Raw genomic sequence first — 20,232 nt, 5'->3', positions numbered from 1 at the left:
GCAAATTATAGGATAGATTTGCCAAAACTTACAGCTCACAATCACCTTACTTTGAGTTCCTACTCTTATTTAATTAGCTTAGTTGATGAACCATCTCCCTGTTTCTTGTCCTGATTCAGGCTATGATAACCTGATTTGCAACTCACACTTTATTGTTGAAGTAAATGAACAAACAAATGAAATAAAAAGTCTAACTCAAGTCACCATTGCGTGTGTGCATACCAGTGGACATATATAGCTTTCTGAAAGCTTAGAGCATGTGGATTGCATTATATATAGTTGGACAGATGCAAAGATGCATTGTTTCCTCCTCTGAGAAGAGTAGACTTTTTACCCTCCTTCTTTTGATGCATAGCTTGACAATGTGACTTGCTTTGTTCAATAGAATACAAGCAGATATGATGTAAGTTACCTCTGAGTGGAGGCTTTCCCTGCACTTGCTTTGTCTGTCTTGGCTGCTACTGTTCCTCCTCTCCTTGAAAAGAGTTTGCCCAGAGTGTCCACTGCTCCATCAGCCTGAACTCAAAGATTAAAACCACAGGATGGGCCAGAGCTGTGGTGTAGTGGGTAAAGATGCCATCTGCAGTGCTGGCATCCCATATGAGCACCTGTTTGAGTCCCAGCTGCTCCATTTCCAAGATAGCTCTCTGCTGTGGCCCAGGAAAGCAGTTGAAGATGGCCCAAGTCCTTGGGCCCCTGCACCCACGTGGGAGACCGGAAGAAGCTCCTGGCTCCTGGCTTCAGATCGGCGCAGCTCCAGCCATTAAGGCCAATTGGGGACTGAAACAGCAGATGGAAGACCTCTCTCTCTCTCTCTCTCTCTCTCTCTCTCTCTGCCTCTCTTCTCTCTGTGTAACTCTGACTTTCAAATAAATAAATAAATCTTAAAAAAATAGGAATAGATATAATGTGACCTTCAGCATAGCTACTTCAGCCAACTTCAAAGACCCATAAATAAGAAAATAAATGTTGTTGTAAGCTATTGAGATACTGGAGTTGTGTATTATGCAAAATTATTTCAGCGAAAAGCTGGCTTATACAAAGAATTTTCTGGAAAAAAGGGATATATCCAATAACACAACTTCAAATTAAACATTAGACATCCTTGTACATAAATGACAATATTCCATTACCAACAGCTTTTTCATTAGCCATTTCAACCCATGAAATTACCCAGCCTGTGCTGTCCTAAGGAATCAGACTGCTATTCATCCAGTTCCACATTTTGTCCTACCCAGTCCTCCCAACCCTAAAATCTCCTTAGTATTTATGATTAACAACTCAAATTTCTTCAACCTCTATCCTCTAGGCCAACTTTTCATAGTCAAGCTCACCAAGAAGTCCAGCAGAACTAGAGAGCCAGTCCTTTAACAGAAGCAGCCTTAAAGAAGGGCAACAACGTTTTTCACAATGATTTTCCTCCATTATAAAGTCATACATGCAAGAGAAAGTGGTTTTTAAGCTCTAACTAAAACCAGGAAAGATCTCACAGCATTCTGGACATGAAGGCCATTCGTACTCTCTCCTCTCCTGTTTACACTTTCCTTTGCCTCTTTCCAAACTCCCTAATCTCTTTTCTGTCAAGCTTGTATCTTCTTTGAGTGTGTGGAAGACAAGGTGTGCTACCAGTTAACAAAGAAAGTTCCCTCAGTTTCCCCCTTAAAGTTCAAATTCCATTTAGTGATGAGAATTTAGCCGTCAATAATTCAAAGTGTCCTTGGGAAACACTCCATGGAAAAAGCAAGCAGCAGTGCTTTTTGAATAATAAAGCAGAAAAAGATTTTCCCAACCACAATGATTTCCCTTTTATATTTTCACAAGCCTCCAAGGAGGAGCACACATATGTCTTCAGATGGTCCAGTAGCAATTCTGGGGCCCTCAGGTAGCATGATCATCACAATACTCCAGGAGATTGGCCCAGTTTAGGTCAAGTATAAATAACACATTGCTTTTGAAATAAATGGCAAAATGGCCTTTGAAATGTAAAAGCCACTGGATTTTGATTCTAAGATTAGAAGACTGAGTTTGACCTTAATTTTCTTATCAGGAGATCAGTTCTAGTTCAGACACAAATCACTAACTGCCTTCAGCCAACAAGAAAGAGGAGCCCTGGGAGAGTAAGTAATCTGTTGACTTCCTTTGGGCGCAAAAATATCACAGGAATATTGCAAAGACGGAGCCTCTCCTTCCTTCTGATAGGAAGAAGAAATCTGAGTTTTGTCAGATTTCCAAATAGAGTTTTACTCATAAAGACACAAGAGTAAATCATAATACAGACAACCACCACAGAGCAACGAAATAGAGCTACAAGAAAGGACGACTATTTGATGACAGAAAAAGATGTATGAAGAAAGCTGAAATGCTTGCGTCCGAATGCCAGCCAAAATGAGAAAGGCAATTAACTATGGATAAAGTTGGAGACAGTAGTAAAAGGCATTAAGCACAGATATTTTTTCAGGGACCTGGAAGAATAAGATTTCTTAGAATGCATTTCACTGAGTCTTTGTAGAAAATGAGTATCACACTCCGGTATCCAAATTATGTGAGAAAACTGAATTGTTTGGTCTAATCATAAACCAGGTCTGTGGCTCTAAATTACTAAAGAGTCTTTGGTTTGAAGAGACATAAAAAATGAAGATACAGAATAGATCCAGCTACTTCCTTGGCTAGCCGACCTAGAAAATTAGAGAAGGTGGCAAAATGGCATCATCATAGTTGTCTTCCAGAGGTGTTACAATTGAAGAGAGAGGGATGGGAGGCAAAAGTTTCCTCAATAGGGTTTGGGAAATATGGTTTGAAAGACTCTCATGTAAGGGAATAAGGCCTCTAGGGTTCTGAATAATTGGAGGTGTTGGCAAGAAGGCAAAAAAAAGTATTTGAGCTACAGACAAGTAATAAATCTCTGACACAACTTCCAAGTCAAGGCTGCAATATTCTCACATCCAAGGCAACATGAGTTGTATGCAGACATTGTTTATGCTTCCATTTCTCCGCATTCCTCATCTCTGGGTCCTCTCGTACTCTAAGAATGACTAAGATGGATCTCTCTCTCCTCTCTCTTCCTCTGTCTCTCACACTCTCTCTTTTACCTCTCTCAAGTATGCATTCTCTTCCTCTGACTGATCTAGACTATCAAGTTAGTAACAAGTTCTCTAATATTAATTTATTATTTTATTCAAAAAGCATGCATTTAGAATCTGTTCTGGGTACAGTTAATAGAAAATAAAACAATGGGCTCTCTCTCTAAGGCAGGGATATCTAAATTTAGGGAATCAGCTTCCTAGAAGAGATTATATCAACCCATGATCTTGGGAGGTGCAAGACTTAGATTATCATACAAGGTCCTTGGTGGAAAGCAACAGAGAGTGAATCTGCTAATTGAAGAACCTCCAACAATAGAAGAACAGGGGGTGGTCTTACAGGGAGAAACAAAGTTATCCAGACACAGAGAGTAGACATGCAAAGGCATGGGGGTGGGGTGGGGGGGCGTGGAGCCAATAGTAGATAGTGGTGTGATGGTGTGAGGATACCAGCATTGCTAGATGTCCCTAAGAGAAGATTTCCTCATTATCAATTTTCAATAAAATCTTCCCCCAAGAAAAGTAATTTAAAAATCAATAGCTAGAACTTATAATATTATTGATTCATGAAATCACCACTTAATCCATATAATTTATTGCCTTAATAAACAATTCTACCACTTACAGAATAAGGCCCATGCATAGACAATCTGGAGACCCATTATCAAAACAACTGTAATACCAAATATTCAAAATAGCCTATAGGGGCCTGCCCCATGGTGCAGTAGGTTAATCCTCCACTTACAGTACCGGCATCCTATATAGGTGCTGGGTTCTAGTCCCGGCTGCCCCTCTTCCAGTCCAGCTCTCTGCTGTGGCCCGGGAAGGCAGTGGAGGATGGCCCAAGTGCTTGGGCCCCTGCACCCACATGGGACACTAGGAAGAAGCACCTGGCTCCTGGCTTTGGATCAGCACAGCACTCTGGCCGTAGCAGCCACTTGGAGAGTGAACCAATGGGAGGAATACCTTTCTCTCTGTCTCTTTCTCTCACTGTCTGTAACTCTACCTATCAAATAAATAAATAAAATTTTTTAAAAAACAAGTTGAATATTCCTAATCTGAAATGCCCCAAATCTGAAATTTTTTAATCACTGAGATGATACCACAAGCAGTAAATTCCACTCCATGAATATTTTACTTCATAAACAAAATTATTAAAAAATTATATAAAATTACCTTTAGTCTATGTGCAACATGTGTATATGAAACATAAATGAATTTTGTACTGGGACTTAGGTCCCATCCCCAAGGTATCTCACCACATAAGTACAAATATTCCACAACACTTCTGGTCTCAAGTATTTTGGGTAGAGGGCACACATCCTGTACTCATTAAATACTCATTTCCCACATTCCCATGCAACTAGTTGGCCATATTACTCTGTTCTTGCCAATAATATATAAACCTATGTTACTGAAACTTCCAGAAAAGTTTGGCTCCTCTGATTAGAAGAAAAGATATAATTGGTTCAAATCTGTCAAGACAACTAGAAGGGACTACAGCCTAAGAGGAATGCCGAGACAGCCTTAATACTACCAACCTATTGAACAAATGTCAGTCTCTACTTAACTCCAGACTTGGAGAGGGGAGGAGAGCGCTACTGTCTTAAGTTACTACTGGTTATGTTTTCTGTTACTGCAGCTGGAAGAAGTCTTAATTGAAACATTTTCTGACTTCATTGGGAAGGCTCACATCTAACAGCCAACATCAATACTCAAAAGCATACCACAGAACTAGTCAGGTAAGGGTCATGAATCTATTACATGTTGCTGTTTTGTACCATGATCATTTCTATACCAAAAGCATACTCTTACTACAATCACTGTAGCTTCTGCATTAGGCATATAATTTTGTAGCACCACTTATCATTTCTGCCACTGTGATTCTAGATTTAAAAGCTATAGTGGTTGCGTGGCCATCTTACGTGCAAGCAGAGCTTAAAAGATGAGTATCTATATGGCATTTTCAACTGTAATAAGGTGGAGAATCCTTCTGTATACAAGGAAGAGGTACATAGGTCAGGCCAAAAGGAAGTGTCCTTTATGCATCAATCCTGGGACCTCCATAGATCACACCTTAGCCCCCAATCTCCAGCCATTTCATATGAAGTTATTTAGTGACTTGGAATTACTTCATCTTTGAAATTTCACATGCTAACACAGGTCCCAGTCCTGGCTGCTCTCTCAGCATCTTATTTCTACTTTCTTGTCTTGTAAGTGAAGCTGGGAAAATAAAGTACAGATTGAAGTGACATTAAAGGTGCTAAATTGATAGAGTTTGAGGATAAATGAATGAGTGACACTAGGAGATGAACTAAGAATAATTCCCAAAACTTTGGTACAAGCAACAACAGGGTAATGTTGGTGTCATTCACTGAGGGAATTAAGAATGACGAGAGGACTCTGAAATCAAAAATATCATATCAGCCTGGGGACATGCTGGATTTCAGGTGCCTATCACCTAGATGGAATCATCCATTAAACAGCTAGGTAAATGGACCTAAAATGGAAGAAACAATACATGGACTGGAAGTGTGGGTTTCAGGTTCATCAACTTGTAGAAAATATCTAATAATGATGATGCCTCATCCACTTGCATTCTTTACCTCTACCTCAATGAAGGAGATTCGACAACCTCCACTCAGCCCAAGTCTCCTCCTCCTTCACAGAGGTCACCAAGAACCAATCAGACCTGCCATTAACAGCTACCTGCTTTATCCTCCCCTTCATCTCCACCTCTGCTGGTTCACTCAGCTCTTGCCATCTTTTAGCCAGAATTAACTTTTTATCTAATCTCCAACCATCACACAAACACACACACACACACATATGCAGCAGCAGCAGCAGCAGCAGCAGCAGTAATATTTCTTGGCCAAGCATTTGGCCTAGCAGTTAAGACACCAGGTTAAGACACTCATATCCCACACTGGAGTGTCTGGGTTCAATTCCCAATTCCAGCTCCAGATTCTAGCTTCCTGCTAATGCAGACTCTGGGAGGTAGCAGGGATGGCTCCCGGAGTAGTTGGGTTCCTACCACCCATAGGAGACTCAGATCAAGCTTCAACCTCCCAGCTTCAGCCCTGACCTAACCCCAACTGTTATGGGTATTTGAGAGAATTCCAGCAGATGGGAGTTCTCTGTATCTCTCCCCCCCCCCCAAACCTCCACCTTTAAAATCAATAATTTCCAAAAAAAAAAAATCACTCTCAAGCACAAATAAGCCTGTATCAATTCTTGGATTAAAAAACTGTTAGCAGGGGCCAGCACTGTGGCATAGCCTGTAAAGCCGCTGCCTGCAGTGCCAGCATCCCATATGGGCACTGGTTCAAGTCCCGACTGCTCCACTTCCAATTCAGCTCTCAGCCATAGCAAGGGAAAGCAGTAGAAGATGGCCCAAGTCCCTGGACCTTTGCATGCCTGTGGGAAGACCCGGAGGAAGCTCCTGGCTCCTGGTTTTGGATAAGCGCAGCTCTGGCTGTTGCGGCTAATTGGGGAGTGAACCAGCAGATGCAAGACCTCTCTAACTCTGCACAATTCTGACATTTAAATGAATAAATAAATCTTAAAGAAAAAAACAAACCTGTGTTAGAAGTGTCTCACCGCCTAAAAGATAAAGTCCCTTTCCTACATTACTCATTCAGGACTCTGGACTCTCATCTCTCTCACTGTATCTCCAGCCCCATCTCTCATTTCCGGACCTTCTGAAAGATCCTCACCTTGGTGGAGAATGTTCTTTCCAAAGTGTGATTGCAAACTACAAAGATTTTTTTTCTTTAAAAGGACATTGGGTATTAACCCACACTCGAGATATTATGTATCAGAAACGAAGAAAACCTTCTCAAACATAGGCTCTGAAAATGTAGAGCCCAGTTTGCAAATGTGCCATTTGAATTCATATTAATGTAACACTTAGAAAGGTAATTTTCAAAAAAAAGTAAGTAATGTGTTTCTTTTAAATGCACAAATGTGCTCAAAGCTATTTAGGACAGAACCTATCAGTCCCAATAAGGAGCATCTGTGACATCTTCAGAGTCCTCCTATTTGTTAACCATTTTCAAAGCCTAGTGATAAGCCCTGTGACCCCTGCTTAATGTTCTTGTTTATGCAATGCAAAAAAGGAAGGGTTCTGTGTAGTTGGTTCACAAATGTAGAGATCTGTAAGTAATATTTCCCCAAAGATCAGGAGCGAGCAGTCAACCCATCCTCCCAGAGACAAGGGGAGGAAGAAAGCTAAGCACTTGAAGCGGAGCTAGGAGAAAAGAACGCAAAGATTAAGCTTCTTGAATCAAAGACTTGGTTCTCCTGTCAGCAGAAGCAGCCTGTTTTGATGATGTTGTGAAGAAATACCGACTCCATAGTTATCCTGTGCACTGTATTCAAACCTCTCACTGCCTTGTAAGATAAAGCTAATGCAGCAAATATTGATCGAATGCTGCACTGCCCTCAAGAATTTGACTCGTAATAATTATTATTATTATTTAACTCCTAACATGTACTGAGCATTTGCCATTAGAAAATGTGAAGTATTTAATCTTTACAGCATTTCTATGAGCTAGATTCTATCAGCAGTTCCATTTGCAGATAAAGAAACTGAAGCCAGATTAACAACCTGTATAACATCAAAAGCATGGTAAGGGGCAGCACTTAAAAAAAAATCTCCTTCAAGGAGCCTGGATTTTGGCGTAGCAGGTATAGCCACCGCCTGCAACACTGGCATCCCACATGGGTGCCAGTGTGTGTCCCAGCTGCTCCATTACCAATTCAGTTTCCTGCTAATGGCCTGGAAAAATCAGAAGAAAATGGCTCAAGTGCTTGGGACCCTGTTACACAATTGGGAAAAGTGGAAAAACTTCCTGATTCCTGGGTTCAGTCTGGCCTAGCCCTGATCATTGTGGTCATCTGGGGAGTATACAACAGATGGAAAGTCTCTATATATATAAAACTCTAATTTTCAAATAAATAAATAAATCTTTCCAAGAACTCTCCTTTAAGAGACAAGTAAAAATCATAAAGGTTCTAAAATAGTTTTGCTTAATATTAAATGTTTTTGAATGAACAAATCAATGTGCAGAAAATTCTGAAGAACAAAATACATGTGTGGGAACTAACAGAAGGTGGTATAATAAGGAGAATATTAATCAAGATAATATTTAACTTCCTTGGAAAGAGAGGGAATATTTACATCATTATATGTAAGGTAGTTCTTCATACACTGGACTACAATGCAACTCACACCCATGGTGGAGATTCTAAATAGAACTTTAGTTTACAAGAAGCAAAAAAGCACTGAAGTATTTGTATAGCACAAAAAGTGTGGCAGTTAGAGAAATGACTATGCATCTCAATTATTTTATTTTATTTATTCATTTGAGAAGCAGAGACACAGGCAAACACAGAAACCTCCCCCAAATGCGTGTATCAGCCAGAGCTGGGCAGGCCAGGGCCAGAACCAAGAACTCAATCCAGGTCTCCCACCACATGGGTGGTAGATACTCAAACACTTGGGCCATCACCTGCTGCTTTTCTGAGTGAGCACTAGCAGGACACTGAATCAGAACTAGAACGGAGACTCATACTCCAATATGGGATGTAGCCAACCTAAGTGCCATCATAATGGCTAAGCCAAACATCCACCCCCCAACTAATTACTTTTTAAATTGACTATTGTAGTAAACTAACTCATGTTGAATTAAGATATTCATTCACCAAATATATATCCAGCTGCTACTATATACCAGAGTCTGTGTAATGAGGTTAAAAGGATGGAAAAAAATATAGCTTAATTACAAAGAGTCAAAGGACTTATATTCATATATATTCTCTTACATGTATATAATTGTAGCTTTTTATAGTCATCAATAATTCTGAAACTTAACTATGTTGTTAACTCAAAGAACAGTACAGAAAACAATACAGAGAGGAAGCAACAGAGAAAAATAAAAGGTCAAATGCCTGACAGGCATGTTTGAAAGAAATCTGCAGACCCCCTGAATGGGAGCTTGAGAAATGTTACCAGCAGCAGAAAACCAGAGAATATTCCTTTTGCTGAGATCATGGGCCAGTTTGGTCCTAAATATAACACATTTGTTACCTCTACCACTGCTCTCAGAAACGGGTGAAACATCCTCTCGGAATGATTTCGGCAAAGCTTAGATAGTCTCCGCACATCTATAAAGGCAGGCACTGCATTTCTAATTAGACTCTGAATTTTCCTGTTGCAATTCCAAACTCTCCCAGGTCTTAAAAAGACAAGACCTCTATGAACCTAGGTATGAAGCCATCTTTCATATTATATTCCTGATTATATGCCTACCAAAGGTTAAGGAAACCATTTTGTTATCCTATAAAGTAGACATTGGTCTTTCATAATGAGGAAAGACTTGAGGCAAAGATCAGTGTCTACAACAAAAAGCTTCTGGGTGTTAAAGGTATTGTTTTTTCCTAATTGTTGTTTGGTTTGGTATATGTGTATATAACTGATTTCTTTGCATTTTAATGCTCTCCCTGTGTGAGACATTTCTGGGAGATAATGATTGGATAAGGTCAGAGGTTCTCAACTTCTCTAGCTGTTAAGTGCTTGCCAGAGGCAGATTTTGTGTGCAATCACTATTGTTATTATCGCTTATTATTTAGGTCTGTTCCCTTTGAAAAATGTAACTCTCTCACCTTGGGAAAACAAAGTCCATTAGGACAGAAGCAGGATCTGATGCATAGCTTCCTCTAGGAATGAAAATGGCCTGCGGAAGTTAACTTACACAGTGGCATGTCAATCAGAAACAAAGACATAAACCTCACAAAGTATTTAACTATAAATTGATATTTGGACCATTTTTTAAAAAGAACATTAGTAAGTTTAGTAACTTGAAGAGACCATTTAATAGCACTTAGTCCTCGGGTAATTCCACACACAAATCCTCAAAGTGTAAGGCCAGGCCACTGACCACTGCTGTATCTGTAAAGTGTGTCCACCAGACATAGGCTCTTGTCTCCCTTAAAGGATGCCTTTTCATTTATGTCCACTTTGGACTGTTCCATGATGCCTCTTGCTATGGGCCTTCAGGGAGGCAGGCACGGGTGGCTTTAGGCATATTTGCAGCAAAGTGTCTGGCCCACTGAAGATCCACAGTAGTTATCTAATGCAGGGGTCAGCAAATTTCTTGTGTAGAGGGCAAGATAATAAATATTTCAGGCTCTACCAGCCATATAATCTTGGTTGCAACTACTCAACTATTCTGCTATTCTGCCTTGTAGCCCCAAAACAGCCCAGGGCAATATATAAATGAATGGCTATGATCTACTGAATGAATAAATCATCACAGAATTCACTGTTCTGTATAAATGAACATCCCAGATAAATGAAACTCTCTTCTTTAAACCCACAGAGGCTTTATTTTATGTTTTCTTTAACTAGTTAATTGAAATCTTTCATTAATGTATATTTATATAGTGGCATGCCACTCTTTAAAGCATATTCAAAACATAACTTTTTCCCCACATGACTTATAGTCGTAATTAAGGCAATTATTTTACAAAACATTGGTTTGCTAATGTCCTCTGGGAGTCTTTGGCTGCACTGGGCTACTTAACTCCAGAAAGACCCAAATTTCTATTTTTTTCAGTCATTGCATCCACTTGTGGTTTTTCTTTCTCCCACGTCTTGTGGGCTGTCAGCACTTTGCTACTCAGCCTGTGTGCCCTCTGACTTCTCAAGACATAAACCTAAGGAGCAGCCTGGGCCTACGTCATGCTCCTGAGTTCTCTGCTTCTTCCTTTTATAGAGTGTTGGGACTCTGCCTGCTCTTTTCTTCTTATCCTGCCATACCAACCTTATGCATTTATGGTTCTCATCTTCTCTGGATCTGGAGTTAGTCAAAGAGTGGGGGGATTGTACTCACTGGGTTGACAAAAGCACAGAGACATTGATAGTTTAATATGATTAACTTTACTTCTCACTTACACAGAGTTCACTTTGAGCTAGGGGAGTTCTTTGAGGCATTTATCCCCTATGGTGTTCAGTTTTGCAGGCACCTTCATCTAACACATGCTTCCCTAATCACCATGGTAGAATAAGAAACTGCTGGAGGGTATCTCACTGGCAATTAAATGCTTTAGCTCATCCAACCCACATCACTTCAGCTTCCGATCTGTTGGCTAGAAAAAGGTACAGGGCATATTTGCTATGGAAGCAAAGGAATTTAACCCCTCACATGCCCACAAGGAGAGGATTAACAAAAACTGATTAACACAAAACATCATAGATGGTCTCCAATTTACACTGGTTCTACTTGCAACATTTTACTTTATGATACAGTGAAAATGATCAAGATTCAAGTGGGAACTGTACTTCAGGTTTTAAATTTTGATCTTTTCCCATGCTATCAATACCCCATGATGCTGGGCAGGGACACCAAGCAACAGCACTCAGTCAGTCGTGCCATGATGAGAATAAAAGACCACTACTCCACCCCGTCCTGCTGAGAATCTATGATGTTTTGTATGTTGGACATGCTAAATGCACTGCCAACTTGTAATATTTTCCACTTACCATGTATGCTTTACTGGGATTAGCCTTATCAAAAATCAAGGAGAATGTGTATTATCACAATCCATCACTCTGCTCATCCTATATTTAGTTCACCCTTCCACACCTTGAAAGCTCTAAATCCAACCCCAGGGAGACAACCCCGAGTCCCAGAAAATCCTAGGATTGAGAAAGGCCCAGGAGACTGGACTCAGACTTGCAGGTCTCTTCTCTGACAGGGATGGGGAGATAAACATTAATCTGTACATCAAGTCCAAACCCATGATTCCTCTTAGACCTTAAAAACTAACCATGTTGGGGCCAGTGCTGTGGCATAGAGGTTAAAGCCTCTGCCTGCAGGGTTGGCATACCATATGGGCACCAGTTCAAGTCCCGGCTGCTCCACTTCCAATCCAGCTCTCTGCTATGGCCTGGGAATGCAGTAGAAGATGGCCCAAGTACTTGGGCCCTTGCACCTGAGTGGGAGACCCAGGGGAAGTTCCTGGCTGCTGGCTTCAGATTGGCAAGGCTCTGGCCGTCGCAGCCAATTGGGGAATGAACCAGCAGATAGAAGACCTCTCTCTCTCCCTCTCCCTCTCCCTCTCTCTGCCTCTCCCTCTCTCGGCCTCTCCCTCTCTCTGCCTCTCCTTCTGCCTCTGTGTAACTCTTTCAAATAATTAAATAATATCTTTTAAAAAACTAACACTGTTAAGCCAAATGAACCACATCCTGTCTCCTCATCACCACAGATAGACATTCAATAAACAAAGGCAGAAAAAGGACGAGATGACCTCAATAATCAATCCATTCCAAAAAGGGGAAGAATGACAAGCACAGATTGAAGGCATGCACAAGCATTCATCTTTTGATGGAAGAATCTGCAGTGAAATCTAGGAAAGGTATTAATTGAAGAAAGAGAAGTATTTGTAAACATTTATATAATTTACCATGTTCTGTGTATTAGTTTTCTATTTTTGCTGGAAAAATTATCAAGATTCACCAGTTTAAAACAACATGAATGTATTACTTTGTATTTAAGTTGGTCATAAATCTGACCTGGGTCTCACTGAGCCAATATCTACAGGTAAGCAGGTTGTCTTCCTTTCTGGAGGCTTTAGGGATAATCCATTCCCTTGCCTTTTCCACTTCCTAAAGCTGCACACCTTCCTTTTTCTTTCATCTTCAAACATCTATCAGACCATCCTTGCATCATCACATCTGCACCTGACCACAGCTAGAAAGTTCTCCACTTCTATGAAATAAGACGTAGAAGATGGATAGCTGGAAAGGTGGCTTTTCTCTGGGAAATTTATAATGAATAAGACATAGCATTTTCATGATGAGAACTTGTTTGAGACCAAAGGCAAAATGCTGAAGATCACATCACATGCCCTGTCCTTCTAAGCCCAGCTGACCCTTCCACACTCTAGCACCTCCTTCCCTCCCCCTTGTAATGAAAGCTCCTTTCTGTGATTCCCATCCTTGCTCATTTGCATTTGATCTGCTTTAATGGACCTCTGGCCCTGGTCTCAGACTCTTCAAGGGTGTTCCACCTCCATTTCCGATCCCTTTGGCTACAGGATTTCTCTAGATTCTTCTTCAGGATTCTTTAAAGTTCAGATATTGCCGGCGCCGCGGCTCACTAGGCTAATCCTCCACCTTGCGGCTCCGGCACACCAGGTTCTAGTCCCGGTCGGGGCACCGGATTCTGTCCCGGTTGCCCCTCTTCCAGGCCAGCTCTCTGCTGTGGCCAGGGAGTGCAGTGGAGGATGGCCCAAGTGCTTGGGCCCTGCACCTGCATGGGAGACCAGGAGAAGCACCTGGTTCCTGCCATCGGATCAGCACGGTGCGCCAGCCGCAGTGCGCCAGCCCCGGCAGCCATTGGAGGGTGAACCAACGGCAAAGGAAGACCTTTCTGTCTCTCTCTCTCACTGTCCACTCCGCCTGTCAAAAAAAATTTTTTTTTAAATTAAAGTTCAGATATTTGTTGATCTCATTAAAATATTCATTCATTTGACAAACATCTGTAGAGGGCCTCTATTACACCCCTCTCTGCCCCACCCCAATACAGTGCAAAACCAAATAAACGATCCCAGCCCTAGGGCTTTTCCAGGCTAGCATATGGAAAAGCAAGTGAATAAACTGATACATGTCAGGGAATCTCACATTTTCTCAGCTGACAAACTCACAAATGCCTCTCTACCTACAGGACATACAGCAACAGGACTCTCCCCTGAACCCCAAGAGGCAGACCCATCTTAATACAGTTCTTGTCCTTTCACATCATGAACCACTTTCAAGAAGATCTTTCCACATAAAGGTTTAAGTTCAAGAATGCAGATATTTCACTCTATATTGGAGGAAATTAGAGGATGCGGGTATGGAATTCTGAATGGGCACCTCAAACTTTCATAGGAAAGAGAATTGGAAGATAAATTTATTTGGGTGCAAAAAAATTGAGATTCATATATTTTCCATGAATTTTTCAAGAACCCCTTATAATTCCAAGGCCTATTACACACCAGTGCAAAAATTGCTTCATTTCCCCTAAAGAAGGATTATCAGAAAGAAAATAATCTACTCAAGAGTCCACAGTCAGCTATTAACACCCTGAAATGATATCCAGAGGGATGTTTTATCTGTGACACTGCATGATGTCCCATCTTTTGCCCTACTTAGAGGGAAACACCTGGTATACAGAAAGACCTGCTGTGAGATATAAGAGGTCTACTCTGTGAAATCATGGCTCACAGTGTTCCCCATAACACACAGTCCAGTCAATCTGAGACTTCCTTTACATTTTATACCCATACTGTTTAAGCTCTGTTGTATTTCCCTGCTGCTTCTACTGCCAAGGTTCTGCACCAGTCAACCCCACTCTTCTTCTCAAATCCAAGTGTTAACCGACCTAACTGACCATTCCCTGCCAACATCTCCAGATAAAGAAATAACAACTCCTTCCAGACCAGCAGCCATTTTAAATGATAAACTCCAAACTCAGAAAATGCTAAAAAGGTGCTTTAAAATGTATTTAGCATGGCTTAATTGGAGAACTATGTGAGTCCAGCAGGATGCCTGACCTCTGCTCCCTTCCCAAGTGGCATTCAAGCAAGACAGCCTGACCACCACTCCATGTGTGACCATATCATGAAGAACTAGAGAGGAACCAGTTAGGAACATTGCATTAACCAAAGCTGACATTGCATGCTGACCTTCTGTCAGACTGAATAAAATTGTTTTTGTAAGACAGGTTAGGATTGTTCCTATAATTCTATGCTGCAAGGACAGTCCACATGAACTAAATGTTGGCTAGATCACAGAAGTTGAGCTTCATTTTCTGGCAACCCACCAGCTCTTAGACCATCAATTTGGAGGTCAACCTCGGTACTTTTTCCACTGTCTACATCTAGCGAGTGTCCAAGTCCCATTAGCTCAGTTTTTGAACATTTTCCATCTTCCCTATCCCCATTTATCTCAAGGCAGTTTGCCTTTCACATGGGCCACTGCTGCAGTCTCCTAACTGATCCTCTCATCACGAGGCATATTCCCATTCTCTGATTCTCTTAAGTTTTCTACACATTATCACTAGATCAACCCTTCTAATGTGCAAAATTTCTCTTATTACTGCTCCTCTTAAAGGAATTTTGTGACTGTTGATTTCTTACAGACAAAAGACTAAATTTAATGCATCCAACAAGCAATGATATCACTCTGACCACCTAAGAGATCCTCGCAGAAGACCACGCATATGAACTACTCGCAATTCTAAGCAGAATCCCTTCTTCCCAAACCTCATCTCTTTTCTACAGGGCAAACACCTTAATCATTACTTGTTAATAGACAACAATCTCTAGAGCACAAGCATTAAGCAATTTTTCTCTATCCCTAGCACTTTGCTTGGCATGCAGAAACCACTGAATACAAGTAGCATTTGTTGAAAGAATTAATGAGTAAATGAAAAGAATAAATCAAATATCTTGAAGCAGTAGAGAGGTATGTTAGCTAAAATGTTTTTCTTCTCATTACTACCCTCACTTATTATTTAAACTCTGTGATGGCAACTGAATCATTACCACATATATACATCAACGCAGGTCTGCATCTGACATTGGTCCACCCTGCACATTGCAGCCAGATGACCAGTCTTCCAGTGCAGGCACACTAACCATGACATTTCACTATTTTAAAGCCTTCTAAAGCTCTCCCCTCACAAATCTCTCTATGACATCCAAAAGCTTCCATGGTCTTTTAACAACCCACCCCACCAACTTTATTGCCTTTACTCTTTTATAAGTTCTCTACTGAATAATCCACCAAGGTCAATACAATTTCTTGATAAGTATACCTTCATCTTGCTATGTCTTTTTGCTAATAATTTGTAATAAAGGAAATCCTAACCATTTCCCTAGATCTATCTCAAAAGCCATCTCTTTCTAAAATCTTCTTTGATCACTCTGCCAAAAATTATTCCCCTCTTTTGAATTCCATCTCATTTTTTCCTATAATATCTTCATGGCACATTTGGATTGTATATAATTATCACCAAATATGTTTCAGCTCAAATACAAGATTGCAAAGTCCTCAACAGTCATAACTCAGCCACATCTATTCTACCAACAGTAGAGTCCAACACTTTCTTAACATATGATAAACTTTCAATAAAAATGTGTGTATTTATTCAACAATCCAACACACCAAAGCATCATTCTAGATAATAATAATTCTAATTTTTTATATCAGGGTGCAAAGTACTTTCCCTTATGTTATCCCATCTGTGGCACACTACAACCCTATGAAACAGGAAAAGGGAATCTTTCTTATTTTAGAAAAAAAAAAAAGAAGCCATAGTTCTATTACAATAACTGAACACCTCTGAGTTGCTTAGTTAGTAACTGGCTGACCGAGAATTTGAATTCAAATACCCTAGCTTGATATTCTGTAGCTTGTGCAAATGTTTGGAATTGCCATAGGTGTGCTCCTCCTTTGTGTGCATGCAGTAACAACAGTCCTCTCCCACTCTCTTCTCATTTCCTTCTTGCTCACTTTTCTTCAGGGTCTGGTATTTTTTGAAGCAGAAAACAATGCCAACCTCAGTGTTCTACCTTGCTTTTCCCCAGCCAACTTCTGCCTGAATTTATTGGTCTGTTGCTCCAGGCTTATGTCTTACCTAGTATTTAAACCATCCCTTTAGGGAGACCAGTCAGCTAGATGGAATGAAACCATAATGAGGACCCAGGAGTCAGTGAGCAGCTAAGTTCTAGTGAGTTAGGGAAAGGGAAGAGGCAAGCATCCAAAGCTGCCAGGTGCATGAAGATGGAGGGTCATGAATAGACAGGGGCAGGAAAGAATTTAAGCTAACTTCTCAATTCAGTTTCTGGAATCAGATTGCCAGGTTCAAATCTTAGTTGTATCACTTACTAACTGCATAACCGTGGACCTTTTACACAAGGTCTGTGTGTCTTAGCCACCTCCTTCATAAATAAGCCTGATGATGATAATAGTTTCTCCCTCATAGGATCACTGTGGAGGTAGACAAACTCATCAGAGCAGATTCCAGCACAAAACCTGTTATGTAAGTAGCATTTAAGGAATTTGAGCTGAAACAACAGAAGGTTTATAGCGATTTTTGTGGGTCCCCAAAATTCACAACAAAGACCTAAACTGAGTACAAAGATGCTTCAAAACCCTACGTTCTAAACACAAATGACAACACCCAGGGCCAGGTATCTACCTCAAAGATTACTAAACCTGAATTTACCTCCACCTTCCACACCATCCGCAGCCACAAACCACCATCCCTTCTCAGTCTGTGAAAGACAACGCTGGAGATGACAGAGTGGGAGGGAGCAGAGTTATCAGGCTCACGGCCTGGTTGGATCATGCAGGTCTGTGATAAGATGTCATATCCCCATCAAGAAGGTGTACGCCTCTCATTGGATGAGGGCTGGCAAGGGCAAAATGAGAAACCGCCAGAGGATCCAGCGCAGGGGCCCCTGCGTCATCTACAATGAGGACAACGGCATCGTCAAGGCCTTCCGGAACATCCCTGGGATCACTCTACTCAACGTGACCAAGCTGAACATCCTGAAGCTCGCACCCGGCGGGCACGTGGGGCGCTTCTGCATCTGGACGGAGAGTGCCTTCCGGAAGCTGGACGACTTGTACGGCACTTGGCGTAAAGCCGCGTCCCTCAAGAGCAACTACAACCTTCCCATGCACAAGATGCTCAACACAGACCTCAGCAGAATCTTGAAGAGCCCAGAGATCCAGAGAGCGCTCCGAGCACCACGCAAGAAGATCCATCGCCGCGTCCTGAAGAAGAACCCGCTGAAGAACCTGAGGATCATGTTGAAGCTGAACCCGTATGCAAAGACCATGCGGCGCAACACCATCCTGCGGCAGGCCCGGAACCACAAGCTCCGCGTGGAGAGGGCGGCTGCGGCACTAGCAGCCAAATCCGACCCGAAGGAGGCGCCAGCCAAGAAGAAGCCTGTGGTGGGGAAGAAGGTGAAGAAGCCCAGGGCCGTGGGCATGAAGCAAAAGAAGAAGCCCGTGGTGGGGAGGAAGGCCACTGCCGCCAAGAAGCCAGCTGCAGACAAGAAGGCTGCCGACAAGAGGGCCGGCCCGGAAGACAAGAAGCCTGCTGCCTAACGTGGCAGCTCGTTTATCCCGGGCCACTTATTTTAAATAAAAGCCTATGAGAGATGATGTGAAAAAAAAAAAAAAAAAAAAGATGTCATATCCCTGTTCTAGCCCATTTTCTGTTACTATAAATGAATATCACAGACTGGAAAAATTTTTAAGAAAGTTTATTTGGCTTATGGTTCTGCAGGCTCAGAAGTCCAACAGCATGACGCTGATGTCTGTTAAGCACCTGATAAGGGCCCTTCCAGCTGGGACATGGCAAACGGCATCACATGGCCAGACAGAACAAGCGTGCCAAAGAGAGAGCTCACTCTTTTAACAAAGCATTCCCTCAATAACCTATTACTCAGTTAATACATATTAAACATAGCCGTCCCTATCTCCAAGAGAAAGGACAGAGGGCTTCAGAAGTATCCCTGGAAAGATTAGGAGTACATTCCAGACAGAGACACAGCATCTTTCTCCCTGGATGGAGCCTTCAAGGCTACAGAGCAGATCTTCTGCAGCTAGCACAGTGAGTTGTCGGGAGACCTTGACCTACACCCTTGAGGATAGGTTATATTCTGGAACACAGAGATTAGTGCCCACTTAAAGTTGCAAAGCTTGGCAGAGAGGCCCATTTCAACAGGGTAAGAAGGAACTATGCTACAGGTGCCTGATAAGAAAGGATGGTAGCCTTCCACACCAGTCTCATGCAGAAAAGATCTCAGCAGCTTTATCATATGAAAGACCATGAAGAAAAGTTTCTTTGAAAAAATAAATAAATAAATAAATAAAGGAAAACAGGAGGCCCAGGGACATCCTGGTGGCCACCGAGAGTGGAGCTGTCCTCCTGGAAATGAGTTTGGGATACAGACTCAGCTCAAAAGTCTTGGAGGGCCGGCGCCGCGGCTCAACAGGCTAATCCTCTGCCTAGCAGCGCTGGCACACCGGGTTGTAGTCCCGGTTGGGGTGCCGGATGCTGTCCCGGTTGCCCCTCTTCCAGGCCAGCTCTCTGCTGTGGCCAGGGAGTGCAGTGGAGGATGGCCCAAGTGCTTGGGCCCTGCACCTGCATGGGAGACCAGGAGAAGCACCTGGCTCCTGGCTTCAGATCAGCACGGTGCGCCAGCCGCAGCGCGCCAGCCGCAGCGGCGATTGGAGGGTGAACCAACGGCAAAGGAAGACCTTTCTCTCTCTCTCTCTCTCACTGTCCACTCTGTCAAAAAAAAAAAAAAAAAGACTAAATTACTTTAAAAAAGAAGTCTTGGAGGACATGGCTTTCCCTTCTAGGTGAACCTCAGTCATGCAAAGGACTGGTGTAAGCTGACAATTAAATCCACCAGCCACAGAAAGTCACCAGGAGGCAGAACCACACTGACCCTGGAGATATCCAAAATTAGCCCCACACTGTGATGTGCAGCTGGCTACCATGACCAATTACACCTGCCTCCAACATCTCTTCCAGACCTACAACCCAGGCAAGATAAATCTAACAAAGAGAGAAAGAGGAGATGGCACCTTAATGAAGGCTCTTTCCACCCACACTCAATCACAAAGCGCCAAGGTGAGAGATGTGGGAAAATAAAAGAATCTTGGGCTTCAAACACTGGGTCAGACCTGTGCCAAGTAGGAACGGGGATGGGATAAAATTGAAATCATATTAAGTTTTAAATAGAACTTGACCTTCAGCATCTAAAAATGGCCAGGAAATTATAGAATTTGTCATTAGGGTTTGAGAAATATTTTTGTCATAGCATGACTAAAGGTTCACAGAAAAAAATAAATGTTTCCTGTTCATGCTCCAGCAGAGCAATGGCTTCATCAGCATCAGCATCCTAGGGAAACCGAGTGCTAGGAACAGAGAAGGTGGGGTCAGCGCTGTGGCTAGTGGGCTAGTGGGTAAAGCCGCCACCTGCCGTGCAGGCATCCATATGGGCACCAATTCGAGTCCCTGCTGCTCCACTTCTGATCCAGCTCTCTGCTATGGCCTGGGAAAACACTGGAAGA

General features: G+C 42.1%; 1 long non-coding RNA gene and 1 pseudogene across 3 annotated transcripts in view; one reads left to right on the top strand and one right to left on the bottom strand.

The window, feature by feature from the left end:
• LOC149120128 (uncharacterized) overlaps positions 1-20,232 on the bottom strand; it is a 102,484-nt gene that overhangs the window by 62,504 nt on the left and 19,748 nt on the right. The window lies entirely within an intron of this gene.
• Positions 17,517-18,331, top strand: LOC100357005 (large ribosomal subunit protein uL4 pseudogene; annotated as a pseudogene). Its single transcript, XR_016226405.1, has one exon. The product of XR_016226405.1 is annotated as a large ribosomal subunit protein uL4 pseudogene (transcript).

Source organism: Oryctolagus cuniculus, chromosome 20 (assembly GCF_051225735.1).
Source record: "Oryctolagus cuniculus isolate XC-2025 breed Fujian yellow rabbit chromosome 20, ASM5122573v1, whole genome shotgun sequence".
Lineage (NCBI taxonomy): Eukaryota > Metazoa > Chordata > Mammalia > Lagomorpha > Leporidae > Oryctolagus > Oryctolagus cuniculus.
This window is presented reverse-complemented; position numbering and strand designations above follow the sequence as displayed.